The sequence below is a fragment of the Notolepis coatsorum genome (assembly GCF_963971535.1).
Source record: "Notolepis coatsorum genome assembly, chromosome: 6".
Lineage (NCBI taxonomy): Eukaryota > Metazoa > Chordata > Actinopteri > Aulopiformes > Paralepididae > Notolepis > Notolepis coatsorum.
Genome location: NC_140170.1, coordinates 173,340,303 through 173,347,294, shown reverse-complemented (window position 1 = coordinate 173,347,294; position 6,992 = coordinate 173,340,303). Strand labels below are relative to the sequence as shown.

General features: G+C 41.6%; 1 protein-coding gene and 1 long non-coding RNA gene across 4 annotated transcripts in view; both read right to left on the bottom strand.

Moving 5' to 3' along the window:
- Window positions 1–18: 18 nt before the first annotated feature.
- On the bottom strand, window positions 19–2,659 carry LOC311230488. The gene is made up of 3 exons (XR_014619813.1): window positions 2,588–2,659; window positions 1,939–2,110; window positions 19–152 (listed from the first exon to the last, which is right to left on the bottom strand). It is a non-coding gene; the product is annotated as an uncharacterized lncRNA (long non-coding RNA).
- Window positions 2,660–6,089: 3,430 nt separating this feature from the next.
- Window positions 6,090–6,992, bottom strand: part of cpne1 (copine I) — a 71,557-nt gene continuing 70,654 nt past the window's right edge. For all 3 annotated transcript variants that reach the window (XM_084317597.1, XM_084317595.1, XM_084317596.1), the window contains exon 16: window positions 6,090–6,992. This exon is cut by the window's right edge and continues 1,264 nt beyond it. The gene's annotated coding sequence lies outside the window, so the exon portion shown is untranslated.

The window sequence follows — 6,992 nt, the reverse complement described above, 5'->3', positions numbered from 1 at the left end:
AACTTGTTATGAAACATGTAACATTCTTGTATGGAGAGTGGGACAACCCCACAATTCACACTTTGGCAGTTTTGCAATACAAGTACATCAGATAAAAATGCTATTTGTTTGGGAATCAGACGATCAGACCATCATCAGAGTTCGTCCTTGGCCTGTAAAACAAACAAAAGAATTACATTACACATGTGAAGGGACACATTAAAGGAACACGCCAACATCATGGGAAATTTGCTTACCGTCTTCAAACCTTTATTTTATTCTCGAAAAGACAGTTGAGGTCTCCCTCATTTTCAATGTCGTCGAGACTTTACAGACATTTCAATGCACACATTCTTACAATATAATAATAAAAAATATTCACACATGGACCGCTGTCCAGAGTGCATCACAGCAATTTGTATAAATTAACATAAAATCAGCACACAATTGACAGAATAAAAAACAATGCATAAATTGCAGACATAGGTATAAAATACAATAAAAGTAGTGCAACGTGAACGTGCAGACATAAGAATAGGCATAAAATAAGTACAATAGTACAATGTTGCTGCGCATGCAGAGTTCGGGAGTAGGTGCGGAAAAGTGACTATAGCTCGGCCGAGAAAGTGCCGATCGACTTGGGATTGGTCTCTCCGTGTTCAGGAGACTCATGTGTATAAAAGTCTATTGGATCATGTTTCCAGCACCCCCACAGCCGTAGCTACAACCACTTAACACTATGGCGTCCGTCCACGTATAATACGTGTTTCGAAAAAGACCGTTGTGGACCAGAGCCACGTATATACTCGTGGCAAGTTGTTATTGTTTTATTCCATATTTATAACGCTTCTTAGGTACCCGATCCACTAGCAGGATCTTTTCACATATTTTCGAAACATGCAGTACCGGCCAGACCCGCTTAGGGGCGCCATCGCTCCACTGCAGTATCATTATGTGGATTTAAAAAAAAAATGCAAGTACAGTTCTGTGGGCGGATCATAGATCCTTGATTCCAAAAGAAGACCCTCCATCTTGGATCAGCTTGCAGAGCGTTTTTTTCAGCGTGGAATAATGGGATTTATGATTAGCCAATGTGCATATCGATCTACCAGAATCCGATGACTGGTGAGGAAATGCTGCCGGCGATCACATGGCCTGACGGTAGGATAATATTACCCCAAATTACAGCTGGATTGGACATTGTTTTATAACGTAACGTGATCGATCAATGAAAATGCTATATTGAACGCACACTGTATTGCTAATCAATAATAGTAATCGCCGTTCCCCGCCGCCCCCATTTCATCCATAGATGCTCTGTAATAGTCCGGATGCTACGCAGTTTGTTTGATTTCATTCGTATATATACAGCAGAAATGGCGTTTGATATAACGTGACTAGCCTTTAGCCTCATATCTAGCTCCCTAGAAAAAAGACTAGGCGAAAACTGCGATAAACCTATATTCACGGCGCTATAAAATGACAAGCAACCGATGGATTTTTATTTTCTTTAAGCCATTATGAAGGCACGGTTTATGCACTCAAGTGACAATGAGAATGGACAGATAGCAATACTATAAATGATATATAAAGCTCTTAGAAAGTACATCGGTTTGTTTACAAGCCTCTGTCCTCGAGTAGGGGGTATCTGCAGAGCCGCAGAGCCAGGCTGGACGGGTATAAGTGGTCTGGACAAGTATAAGTGGTCTGGACAAGTAGTTGCGAATGGGGGGGGGGCGGGAGGGCGGGGCGCAATGTGTATGCGCATTACATTGTAAATGTAAATGTATGTGTGGACTGGAGCACGTTAGAGTATAAAGAGTCCATTTTTTTTTAACACAAACATGAAAAGTAATAAAAGCATAATGTGACCACTGACCATTATTATACATGACCACCGTATGCGTCGGCTCAGTTATGCTCATTGCCAGAGGCAATGGGAGAAATGTCTAACTTTACCTTGATGGATAACTACTGTTGAAAAATGGATTTGCAAATGGCTCTGCACTTTGCCGAGTCTGGTAGGCTTGAAAAGGGAAGGCGCACAAAACGGGCAGTGATAGTTGCTGCAACAGGATCTGCATTCCACTACTGGTGGAAGTGACTGGCCTCTTCGTATCGTTATGTGGTCCTGGAAAAAAGAGAATATAATTACTTTCAAAATATGAATAAAAGGTTGTGCCTCTAATCACCACATCACTTGCCCACTTGGAGATGGCTTACTACTACACCATGTACTTGCAAGTTTATATTTAGTAAAGATAGCAGAGAGAGAAAGAGAGAGCCAGTTAGCTAATTAAATTCAATTGCACAGGTGGTCTGTGGTGGCCTTGATAAGCAACACACCCAATGTCCAAAATAGGTACTTACATTTTTACATATTTAGTAAAGATAGCAGTCCTACTACACCATGCACTTGCAAGTTTATTTAGTAAAGATAGCAGTCCTACTACACCATGTACTTGCACGTTTATATTTAGTAAAGATAGCAGAGAGAGCAGAGAGAGAAAGAGAGAGCCAGTTAGCTAATTAAATTCGATTGCACAGGTGGTCTGTGGTGGCCTTGATAAGCAAACCTAATGTCCAAAATAGCTAAATAGGTACTTACATTTTTACTGAAAGACATCTTGTTCTGCCTGCGCAGTGCGCACACACCACACTGTGAAAGAGTTCGTCTTCTTCTTGTTGTGATGTGAGAAAGAGTTCGAAAAAAAAAAATGGACTCTTTATACTCTCACCATTCTGATTGACAAGCTAAAAGCAATAGGTTTTGATAGTCTATCAGTGAGCTGGATGCAATCCTACCTTGAGGGGAGGGAACAGATGGTGGAGGTAAACGGTACCCTATCCCCCCCTCTCACAGTGAGCTGTGGTGTTCCACAAGGAAGCATACTAGGACCGCTACTGTTCCTAATTTATGCAAATGACATGTCGTCAGCTTGTGACTGCAACTTGTTCCTGTTTGCGGACGACTCAGCCCTGCTGGTCTCTGACAAGAACAAGTTACAGGTTGAAAAAACCCTCAGCTCGGAACTAGGCAGAATCTGCATATGGCTCGCTGATAACAAACTATCATTACACATGGGCAAAACAGAGTCCATTCTCTTCGGTTCAAATAACAAACTCAGCAAGACCGACGGCTTCTCAGTTACAGTGGGTGACAATATTGTCACAAGGAAAGATGAAATTACCTACCTGGGTTCCATCCTAGAGGCTAATCTCTCCTGTGACAAAATGGCATCCAATGTAATAAAAAAAGTCAACCAACGAACTCGATTCTTGTACCGGATCTCCTCTCTGGTAAACAAGAATACCCTGAAGACTCTGGCAGGAGCACTCATTCAGGGGTACTACGACTATGCTTGCACCTCATGGTACCAAAGCACCTCAAAGGCGCTAAAAACAAAATTACAAACATCTCAAAACAAACTGGTCAGACTACTGCTTGACCTTACTCCTAGAACCCACCTCACCCCTGCCCACTTTGACAACCTAGGATGGCTTAGAGTAGATGACAGAGTACAGCAACTTGCAATGGGCCTGGTCTACAAGATACACTACACGACCAAGGTACCCATGTACATGGCAAAATACTTCCCAAAGGTCAGTGAATACCACGATCACAACACCAGAGGGAGCTCCACAAATCATGTTAAACCCAGATTCGGCTCAAATAAGGGACTAAACACGTTTCGCAATTATGCCACATCAATGTGGAACGCCCTACCCAAAGCTGTAAAGGAATGTGGATCACTACCCACTTTCAAAACCTCTCTCAAGAGACACCTACGGGAGACTGCAATTCAACACTGGCCCCTGTAAATATCCTAACCCAACCCCCTCCAATGTACAGTCATTTACCTAGTATGGTTTTGTCAATAGTCCAATGTACAATTTTGTTTGTTTGTACAGAGTCTCCCCCCCCTCAATGTACAGTTTTGCTTGTTTATACAGTGTGCCCCCCCCCCCCCCCCCCCCCAACCACCTCCAATGTAAATTACCCAGTATGGTTGTCAATATCCCAGTGTACCCAACCCCCCCCACCCAACCTCCTCCAATGTACAGTTTCTACGTCAAATGTATATACTCCCTTTTCTTGACTCCTTCTGTATCACAAACAGTACTGTATTTGCAAATCTGGTATGTCATAAATGTATAGATGTAGCAGTACTGACTATCTGTATGTCATGTATGTCATATATGTCCTGATGAATTGAAAATGGGGGACCCTGGTGGAAACAAGACGAAAGTCTTTCTCTGGTCTGCATCCCCTTAACAATTGTGTGTATTGAGCTGTACTGTATTGTACCCATTCTGCAATCTGTTAATAAAGTTTTCAATCAATCAATCAATTCAATCAATCAAAACGTGCTCCAGTCCACACATTACATTTACATTTACAATGTAATGCGCATACACATTGCGCCCCGCCCTCCCGCCCCCCCCCCATTCGCAACTACTTGTCCAGACCACTTATACTTGTCCAGACCACTTATACCCGTCCAGCCTGGCTCTGCAGATACCCCCTACTCAATTGTCAAGCTGACAAGTATGACGTCAGCATAAGAGCATTAAAGAGATGCATCGTTCACGACTGTTCAACAATCCTCCAGCTGCAACCGCGGAGCGAGCCTCCGGAGCGCACAGCGTCCTGCTCGAGTCGCGAGACTGCTTGGTGGCGGCGCGGTAGGAAAAAAATGCCCTCTTCCATGATATTTGGCGCAGGCCTCCGATTGGCTCAATTTTGTTTAAATCTGTATGCATCTACAAATCATATTATACCAGGTAGCCAATTCCGTCAGACTGCGAATCAAATTGACGTATCTCCCCAATCAAATCCGTCTGGAGACGGAACGCAATGAATTAATTATGCCGCAGTGGATATATACACAGAAAAGATCTAGCCTCTTTGAAATTCCATTACATACATACACAACACGGCATCGTAATATTGTTATAAATGTTTTTTTAAGAAATTGATAACAGAGCTGGGCCATCCGCTTACCTGCGAGGTAGGGTCGCGTCACAAAGAAAGAGGAGGAGTTATTATATACCAACGTGAGTAACCAATCACAGTAGAGTAAAGGGCGGTAACCCCTCAGTGATTGGAAAAGGTTTCTGTCCCATCATTTGCGAACGTACCTCCGGCTGCTTGGTTGATTGATTGAAAAGTTTATTAACAGATTGCAGAATGGGTACTTAACCAGTGTAGAAACTTGCCATCCCACGATTGGCGCTCATGTCACATGACCTGGCCAATCAGAGCGCAAAACGGGAACCCGGAAGCGTTGTAAAAAGGCTACAAGCTGCCCGCTTACCCGGTGTGACATCATCATTACGATGACACACACGCTATGAAACATGGATTATAATATGCACGTGCGTGGTGGTTGTGGTTGGGCGGACAAAATGTTTGATAAAAACGCTAAAACTTGGTCAATTTCAATCATTCTTTTTCCCTCTTCATGAAAGTCACCGTTGGCCTGGTCCACATTGTTTATTGCACAAAAATACAACCTGCAAGTGGGCCTTTAACATGTAAAAGTAGCTACACATACTTAATGACAGATCTTCCCTTTAACATATAAAAGTAGCTACACATACTTAATAGTATAACCCTGAGCTAATGTTAAATAATGTTGACAAGGTGACAATGCTTTTTTCTCTTCTAACTGGCATAACTTCATGGTCCTGTTGACTCCTGTAGCTCAATGGGTAGAGTGCTTGTTCCTCTGAACATGGCATTAACACAGCTAGGGTTGAGAGTTTGATTCCTACTGGGGCCACTAGGGCTGGGCAATTAATCACATTTTATTTTCAATTACAATTTTGGCTTCCAACAATTATGGAAACAAGGTAAGCTACTTTTAGCTAAGTCATATTTTGGTGTTTCAGTTGAATAATATATTGTTCAACAAATGCATGTTTCCAAAGTCAATGAGTAAATAATTGTGATCTCAATATTGACCAAAGTAATTATGATTTTTGCCATACTGGAGCGGCCGTAGGGGAAATCCATACTGAAAAATGTAAACAGTCACTCCATTGTACAGCTCTTCGAGTAGTAGGCTACTTGTACTAGTAAAGTGCTACAGAAATACAGCCAGCCGTTCATCACATGTGTTTATTCAGAATGTCTTTCACTGAGAATGCATACTTTTGAATGGAACCAAGATTCTGGTCACATAATTTGCTCCCTTTTCTGTATGTTGGCCATTAGATATATAAGCTACATGCTAGAGATTTACTTGACTAACGTAAATAAAATAAAAATGTAATTAAAAACATGTTAAACAAATTGAAAAACATTCTATGGCAATATAATCAATCCAATATTTCATTACAAAATCAGTCCCTTACGACTAGAAAGTAAACAGGTCTGAATCTATAAAAATAAGATTTATGAATGTAGAATACTATAGTACTATGGCAACACCAGCTATAACGTTAGTACTATGGTCCCACAAGGCACGGCACCTCTGGTTATCCTCATTACATCAACTAAACTTCATAAAATCTACCAATATCAATACAAAACAAGAGGAAAATACAAGCTCTCCTAACCTGTTAATCACATTGTGTTTGACACTGTAGTGGTATTAGCTGGTAGTATTATGCGTCGTTCCAGTATTCCAAATGGGAGGAGCCTCATCGGAAGCCTTACATGACATCATGATCAGGCAGAGCTAGAGATACAACATATAGACAAGTCAGGTCTGTGACATCTGGCCCAATAAGAGCCAACGGCAAGAATCCTGCAGACAGTGGCTATATATGTGTTCTAGCTCTCTCTGGTCAGGAGGAGTTTGTTCTTAAAGTTGTTGTAAGTGGTATTCTGTTGTTAAAGTGTCTGGTCAGTAACATGGGTCTCACAGTCCCTCCGCTCTGCAGTAAACAAATACATTTTCTGGAATACAGTTCCCACTTTATCGAATCAGAGAACTCCACACTGCAAAAATTGTCTGACAAAAATAATAAATACAAACTAGTTTTAAGCAAATAATGTGCTTGAT